General features: G+C 31.5%; 1 protein-coding gene across 2 annotated transcripts in view; it reads right to left on the bottom strand.

Moving 5' to 3' along the window:
• The window catches only part of LOC141447485 (uncharacterized), a 46,385-nt gene extending 37,171 nt beyond the window's left edge, over nucleotides 1-9,214 (bottom strand). For both annotated transcript variants that reach the window (XM_074115102.1, XM_074115092.1), the window contains exon 1: nucleotides 8,885-9,214. The gene's annotated coding sequence lies outside the window, so the exon portion shown is untranslated. The remainder of the gene's footprint in view (nucleotides 1-8,884) is intronic.

Raw genomic sequence — 9,214 nt, forward strand, 5'->3', positions numbered from 1 at the left:
TTTTGTTCGTCTTTGAACCCATATTGCACCAATGTTCTTCCATATTGAAGAAAGTTGGTCGAAATTTCTGTCTTAACTGATTAGATTAACCGCTTTACTTCTGCGTCATGAGCAAAAAAGGCCAAGAATTCGTTCTTGTTATTCTCAGCGTATCATAATAACATTTGCAAACTTGTTTGCTCTTTAAGATAGAATCCCAAAGGCGCAAGACCCAAGGGGCAGTAAGGGAGAATCTCATAGGTAGAGATGGAAGGGTGGAATTGAAGAGGTTATGTTAACGTGTTATCTTAAAGAAGAGGATGTTGACCACGGACAAAAGCGCTCTCTTCTACGTCACGCAGAATAACTTCGATAAAAGCAAGAAAACGGCTTACTTTAGTACGGTTGTATTAAGCCAAAATCAAGGAATTATCTGATCATGGTTTGACAGATAGATACTACATACTTGATTTTCTGAAAGGAAATAAAAACGGAGAAAGTAAGAAATAGTTTCACACAAATTTTTATAAATAACAATCCATTCAAAAATTACAATGGTTCAAGAAATTTGCACAACACGTTTTCCCTGTATTTTCTATCATTTGCACACTCGCCAAATGCTATTACTAAACTAGGATGAATTCAGGCCAATTCTGAACCTACGTATTTACCTTTATACAATTTGGCTACAAGTTAAAGAAATTTTCGCAAAAGATTCAAGTAAGAATACCTCGACTGCAGTTACTACGTACAGTTTGTTCAACTTTCCATTTTCTGAGACGAGTAAAAACTATTCTAGAGAAGAAAGACTGGTTTCCCGCGATATTAGAAATCTTTCATGAATGACGAAGAATTCAAAAACAAAAAATACCAACAGAGCGTCTTCTCGAACTAAAGATTAAATAGTTCTACTAATAGCCATATGCGACCTCTGATTCTTCTACAGTCGCGCACGCTCCGTACTTAAGCTTAATCGTGCCTCTAAATACATTAAGAGAAACATCGTCATGAATCACCACCATTATACCAATGTTTATATACTTGATACCTGTATACACATTTTGCAGTTTATTACATAATTTGTTACTCAATAGTACTGTAATTTTCCTTGTTTTATGGTAGCATTCTTCTTTGAATATTTAGAGCCCTGTATTCCTAATTGGGCTTACGGAAAACGAAGCTCCTGGATTCAAATTCAGTACACTACGAGCTTTTGTGGCTCAAACTCTCAGATGATTCTAGGCAGAAACATGAACATGTCAGGAGGGGCAGCTGATTCCCCTTTAGAGCTCTAGATCAACTAAAAATGGCAAAATAAAAGATACTTGGAGAACTTAAGAAAAAAAATAAGTTAATATACCATTGGCACCAAAACTTAATACCTCTTTATATTGAAGAAAGTGAAGAGTCCTCGACACTTGGAATATGCGATTGTAATGTACAACTGCGCATATTCTTATATAACATCACGACTCTTTGCAGCGAGTGGCATATCTTGCCCCACACAATCCCAACTAAAATTTACAGGCTTAAAACTCCCTCAGATTATTTACAATAACCCATGTATTAAATGACTTAAATTTTGAGAAATAATAAAAACAAACGCCGTATTGGTAAGCAAACCAATTAAGATTTTATACAACTTTATTGAATAATCAGTCTTTCTAATTTTGGATCAGCTAGTTCTCCCAATTTAAACTTCTTAAATTGGTAAACTAAATGGAATCATTACGAGATATGATGCTTCAGCGCTTAATGCACTTTCCTTTAAGTGGGAAACAAGTGCAGAACAATAGCGGATATACTCGTATAGAGGAACTTGCGACTTACTTTCAGCAAGAAGCCTTATACTCGTATGAGTAGCCAGCCATTAGAAGACAGCTATTACCTCAATCAAAGAATACCCTGTCAAATTTACAGAAAGAAATGGTTACCATTTGAACTATTAAAGTACTTTTTAAATAGTTATCATTCCCTCTACCCAAAAATGAAATAATTTATTACTTTGGTTAATAACTTAGGTGGACAATGAAAGTTGCCAGTCTGACTTCACTTTGTCTACAGCTTTTATTACTTAAAAGCTAAAAGTAGGGTTGAACTTTGATACAAAAATGGAAGAAGAAATTTAGAACTTTGATACAAAAGTAATGAAGCATTAAAAAACATTTTCACCTCCAAAATCTTCAAGATCTAATCTTTCTTTCTTAAAACGAAAAATACTCCGTTGATGGTGCTTGCCTAGCCATCAATAACTAGGAGAATGTCTTTTCAACGCGAAGCACTATGGTGAAAGTCCGTTCTATGAATACACCTGAGGTATTTTTCCCTGTAAGCTCTGTGTAACTTTAGCTGGCAACTGCCATGATGCAGATTGTAACGAAACGTCGGCAGTATACTGAGGGTGGTTAGTTATATGGAAGCCTAAGGTATGAACGCAGCGTAAAAACTCAAAACTATTTAAAAAAAAGCATGTAACGAAGTAGCAGATTAGAACTAGTAAACAAATAATTCCCTCTCATCCCCTCTCTATTTCAAACAGTAGAATACAAATGATTTACAGACAAGTTATGTAATTAGTTGAATTTTTTATTTATGCATTCAAATTAGCATGACAATTCCACTCACACTTGATGCTCGTATTTTATTTGGAATTCTGCCAGTTTTGAGGGCTGAACTGAAGATTTCATTAATGTATAAAATAATTGCGTGAATTGTTTATTAAATGTCTTAATATGATTTATCTTATTGAGATGAATACGAATTATTTGCTAAATTAATTATTGAATTTTAATTTGCTTATTTAACTAATCTGGCGTTTGATGCCAAACTATACCGCTTGAAGAGCCTATTAGAGCAAAAGAAAAACTCTTCGTGACTTACTTGTGAGAAATAAGATTTTAAATAGCTAGAAATGGATTGTAATGAAAAATCTTCCAAAAGTATACCGAAAACCTTCTCACAAGAAAGCTTCACCAGTGAGCACATTTTGATTTCAAACAAAGTAGTCATATTTTAATCAAATACATATTTGGGTACAAGATGTTATGAATGTTATAGATTTTGTGAATGAAAGAAAATTATTGATAACAGTTATTGACGAGTGGCATGATAGAAATCGAATAGATAACCATATTTTGTATTCTGTAGCATTAAACCTAAAATCCATATTGGCCATCAGTTTATAAATAGTACCTATAGACCACTGTCCGTCCACATTACAGCCTACATGTTCTCATATAATTGGGTTTCGGTCAGAGGAACAAAAACAATATATATAAATATTTATGGCTTGTTTAATACTGTTTAAAATAAAGTTCAATTAATATTGATTTCCTTTAAAGGTTTATGTTAAAAATATTTTGTATCTACAAAACAAAAAAAAATTAATTTTATCCAATCCTGCGTTTACACTATGATTCATTAACTTATCTTGATCAATAAACAACCTTATCTAATTTATTCTGATACTTGTTTATAAAATAAAGACTGTTTAAAATTATTGAAATAATGATATAGCAGTTTCTAGAATATAAAAATAAAGCAGAACTGTATCTTTTCCTGTTCTAGAACAACGTCATTTATTTATGTTTTTTTTTTTTTAACAATAATACTCATTTTATAAAACACTTAAATTTTTTATGAAAACGGAAGAAATATTTTTGTTTTAATTTTTATGAAAAAGTCTGCATGAATTCTACACGATTATCTAAAAGTTGTTCACGTGAACAATTGTGTCAGGAATAATATCTCTGATCACGTTTCACTCGCGTGCAGTTCTGTAACATTTGTTACTAAATACGCATCAACCAAAAGAGCAAGCTGCAATTTAGGGAGAAACCAAATAAGAATATTAAAACACTTTTATTGCTGCCAATAAATTCAAAAAATTTAAAATTTTTATTCTAATTAGTTCGCTCTTAAGCATGGCTAGGTAGTGCTTAACACATTTCATTTTATTATTAATTTGTTATCCTTTGTTTACCACCCGACTTACTTAGGAGATTTTCGCAAAAGAATCTTTAATTTTATACGTAATGAATTATGAAGGTAAAAATATAATATACATTAAAATAAACAGACGTATTATTATGAATTCTCTATACAATGGAAACTGACTTCAATTTTCCAAATAAGATAAAAAGAGATTCTTAAAGCTCAAGTTGTTGAGTTGGGGAGCAGATAAGTGTACAATATGTTGCAACATTTAACTGGGACAGATCAATAAATGACTGGGCGACATGGAAGATGGATTGAGACCACATCTTTATTGCATTAAAACAAATTAAATCAATAATTTTAATATAAACCTCTACTACAAAATGTTGGTCTATTTTTTTTAAAAAAGAAAGCTATTATAGGTGAAATTACGAAAGTAGTCTAATCAACTTAACAACGTCAACAGGTAACATAGAAAAATGAAGTACGTGACAAGGGCCACGTGAACTATTCTCCGAATGCATTCTTGACCGATTTGCGTAATACTAACTCGGTTTACCAAGAATTTTTAAACAACCTTTTTGTGAACTACACATACGACATTTTTTTTTAACAACAATTACTTCCTTATTGACATAATTGTTTTTTTAAAAAAAATTGAATTTTCCTAAGTGAACAAGTGTGCATTATTCCCAAATTACCAACAGTACATCCAACTCCTAACCCTAATGGATGAGACTAACGACTAGGATCTTGCAACTCCTAGCTGTTTGCAGCTAATGTTTAGATAGCCAATGGGCTTGAAATGCCGTTTTGAAGTCAACAAAATAGTACTATTTAGCTTCAGGATCCATTAAGGGCTGCGCCTTCATGGCGAATCACTTCACCATCAAAATCGGAGGCTAGCCCCTGCTCACAGGTGCAGAAATTTAGAATAATTGACAGTATTAAAGCTACGAACATATTTTCTGCATTCCTGCATTCTAAGAATTGTTAGCTATCGCACTCATTTGCATTTTTTGAATTTTTAATAATTATTTCATTTAAATAATGACTCAAGCAATGGTTTGGTCTGAACCTGTTGATAATTCTAACCCGTTTCTTCGGTAAATTGTTATCCCAGGGCATTTCACTTTATATGAGGTTGATAAATAAAAATATCCTTTTGAACTCTGGATGTACTCCTTTTTTCATCTGATATACTCGCTTGTTTATTTCAGCGTAGAAAGCTATAACTAGATTCGATGAAACAGGCTCATTTAACTCAGTTAAGTTAATAAAAATGGTTTATAAACAAACAAGGCAAAACAAGCAAAAAATGTATTTATTAGGGATAGTACTATAAAAGCAATACCAACATATTATGAAGAGATTCAATTGGCCCAAGCAGATTGTGTGCGTCACATTAAGCAATTAAGCGATTGACTACTATCAGTATTAGAGCTCTTTAATGAAACTACCTAAATGCAGTTGCAAAATGTTAAATGGAATAGATTAAGACTTATATTTAGAAGATGAACTTCGATTTTAATTTTCATTTCAGTTAGGGTCGAGGGAGACTCCTAAAGGGAATTTGCACCAAATTCACGCAACAGTTTCTCTGAAGCTTACACAATATTCATGTTTTGCCGGTCGCAGAGGTTTACTCACCTGATAAGAGAAGTTTTTTGGCTACTGGAAAAACTTGCATTTCCCTCTTATTGGGAAGTTTTTTTTTTTTGGTTGATTACTTTTATTTGTAAAAATGCAGGAGGTTCCCAACTATTCATTCAATAAGTTCATTAACTACAACGTGCGAATATCTTACTTCGCGTTAGAATATAAACTAACACAATATGCCACATAATTATAAGTACAACGATATAAAAGTAAAAAAGATAAATATATAAATCCAAAAATAAACAATTATAAATTAAAATGCAATACAAATGAGATAATTTTGTTTGCTTAAAAAAAGAATGATGTTGAACGAGACCAATTAAGATTAAGGAGTCCTTTGAATGAGTATAAACAAAAATACGGTTCCAAATTAACTGTTTATATTTCCAAAGTAAATAATTAGAATTTTTAATTCCTTTGAATTCTTTCAATGTCGACAGAATTTTTGTTTTTGTTCAAATAGATATGAAATGGAATTCTCTTTCCAGCGAAAATCTAAATACGCTTCTAAAAAAGATCGCCTTCAGGAGTTCTTGAGAGTAATATTTCCTTTGCATTAGTTAATAAAATATTATTTCAGTTCAATAACATTTATATATTGACAATTCATACTGTCTGCAGTGATGGATTAACGTTAACTTTATAAGAAAAGCTGATTTGTTACTTAATTCTGTCCAATTCCGGATTTTCCTTCATCATCGAAAAATGATCAAGTGTGGAGTAGACAATTGGTCTATAACGTAGACAATTGATCTTTTTATTTACACTCGTACGTATTTCAGGCTATTAAAGCTTCCGCCATAACTCGACTACACTTCTTGATTATCTCATGCATATGTTGATGAAGAAAATTCGTTATTTACAAAAGAATATACACTATGGATACATAAATAAAATTATCGATTTGGAGCAAGATGGTTACAACGGTTGAAGGCCGTTTGAAGTCTACTGACTGGCAGGTCAAAAATAAAAATGTAAATGTCGAATTTTCTAATAAAAAATAATCGTTTAGTTTTTATAAGATGCCGTACCTGGGATCTTCCGATTGATGGGTAAGAAAATCAAAATATGTAACAATATTAATTTTAGGAAAGGAATTAGCTGAATGGTTAGCGAATCTGGATTCCACGCGGAGATCACGGGTTCGAATCCAGCAGCTGGCCTTTATCTGGAAAGTATTTATTTTAAAACAATAAAAGAAGTTCACTCAAACTGGGCAGATTTCTTTATAAATCTAAAATGTTCAGTTAAAATTGGAAATGAAGACAAATTTAGTATAAAAATTAGATGTTTATTGCTATCATAAAATGATAGACATTACCCATAGAATAATCATTTCCCGTTATGATCAAGCAATAAAATATCTATTTTCCTAGGTGACCAAGCAGTTATCAGAAAAATAAAAAAAGATAACGTAAGAACACATCGTCTAGAATGTGCAATTGATAGGAATTGATATTTCATTTCATTAACTGATGATATATGTATATATTTTATGGACAAAAAATAGTAACAAACATTTAGCGAATACTAACGAAATATTACATTACTTCATGCAAATAAATTAGCAAGTAGAATCAATAAAATATTTCAGCACAATTCGCGGAGTTCAGTTTTCAGAATCTAAATATAAAAAATGCAGTAAACTTTCTAATTAAAATTCTTTTTTAGCTGAATTTCAAGCACAAAAGTACTTGAATTTTAAAGAATTGCTTAGATTAATTATGCTAGGAAGCAACCATAAAAAACAGACAGACAACAATAAATTTTGGTAGCTAAAATTAATAACCCAGATGAAAAGAAAAACTATTAAAGATTCCTAAGTAAAAAAAATGTTTTTGATAAATAGCAAAATATGACTCCAATTAGACTAGCTCAAGCAGTACGAACAGTGTCGCCTTTAAAATGATATTGGGTTTGCTGATCGAGCACTGAAGGCTTAGGAAGTGCCTAGATATTTTGTAATGTTTAGTATAGTCTGAGGTCAAGTATAGGTTTAGCATAGCCTGAGGAACAGACACTGCGATATGTTATCTGCCATTGCAAGAAGAGTTTCCTGGGCGTTAAATAGCCGGTGGTGTGAGGAGGTTGGCTTAAGATCTTTGGTAGGAAAAGGTTGACGTTGGAGGTGTTTAGGCTGTTCTCTCGATTCGTTCGGATTTCAGTGAATCTCAAGTGGTTTAGGCCGGGTTCAAGATTTTCATCCTTGATTTACTCTGCTGGTGTTATGTTTTTTTTTGTTTTTTGAGACAGCGTAAGGTTTTTCTCTTAACTAAAGAATAATAATAAACCTCAAATATTGTTAGTATGACAACATTCTAAGAAATTTGAAAAAGAATCAAATTATGAAAGCAAAATGAAACATTTATTCAAAAAGCCAGAAACAAAACAGCAGGAAAGTAAAATAATATAGATAAACATATCAAGGATTTTTTTTTTGCAAATTCTTAAGTTAATATTTGGAATTGTCCAAGTTGTCAACATAAATTCAAACAACTACTTAATAAAGGAAACCAATGTATAACTTAGTTATTCCATCGAGCAAGAAACTACACAGTACTACGATTGTTGTCGCGATGGTGCTAACGAGCCCCTCCCAAATCACATCAACTAGAACTAGACCAATTAACCTACGGCGCCAAACTCAACTTGCTCATTTAATTAATATTCTATTATTTTACATATGACAAATTTGTGTCAACCTCCCTATAATGAAAAATGGATTGTGAGCATTTTCGCAAGCTTATTACTTATCTTTTTGGTGATATAATAATTTAAAGAAATCACATTAATTTAATGTTCGCGCTTATTACTATCGTCTTGTCTTGGAACCATTCATTTCCATACAAACTTATTTTCCAAATAAAGGATAAATAAGTTCTATCGGCACTCATTTTTCAAGTGCCCATAAATTTGTTAAAACAAATCTTAAAATAAAAACAGTGATACACGTAGTTTCTTAATTATGTACTTTATTCGTAAAAATGCTAAGAACAGTTAAAAATTTGGACACTACATGAAATGGAAATCTAATTCAAAGAGAATAAGCTAACTTACAACAGACCCTTACTTTTGTAGCTAAACAAAAAATAGGGGATACTTTGCCAAATCCAATGCTTAGAAAACTTATTTTGAAGCTTTCAGCTATTAATTCTTAATGATCCAATAAAACAATTAATTCTTGAATTGTGATTTACAAATAAGAAGATTACGTACTTTAAGAGTTTTATTAAACACAAAATAAAAGAGGTCTAAAATTACTCATAAAATTATTAATTATTTATTCGATAACATAACGAAACACAAATACCTGTTTGAATGATGATGTGTAGGATTCTGATTGAAAAATAGGACGAATATTTACTTTTAACAAACACTAAAACGAATGGATGAAATTGCTCATTGACTTTCAATTTGGATGTATTAACTCCGAGATTATTATTTCTTTTTAATTAATTTAATCTTTGCTAACAGACAAAGATTTGCAGCTGTTTAAACAAAAATCGACTGTAGTTAATTTTAATCACGTGATGAAACCGAACTCAGATTTTTGCTACCACCTAGCTGTGCCAATACTTTTTCAGTACTGATTACTAAATGCTGAATGAACGGAGACCACTCGCCGTACACTGAACGATAA

This window comes from Rhodnius prolixus, unplaced genomic scaffold (assembly GCF_049639745.1).
Source record: "Rhodnius prolixus isolate KJV_2025 unplaced genomic scaffold, Rpr scaffold_1, whole genome shotgun sequence".
NCBI classification, from domain to species: Eukaryota; Metazoa; Arthropoda; class Insecta; order Hemiptera; family Reduviidae; genus Rhodnius; species Rhodnius prolixus.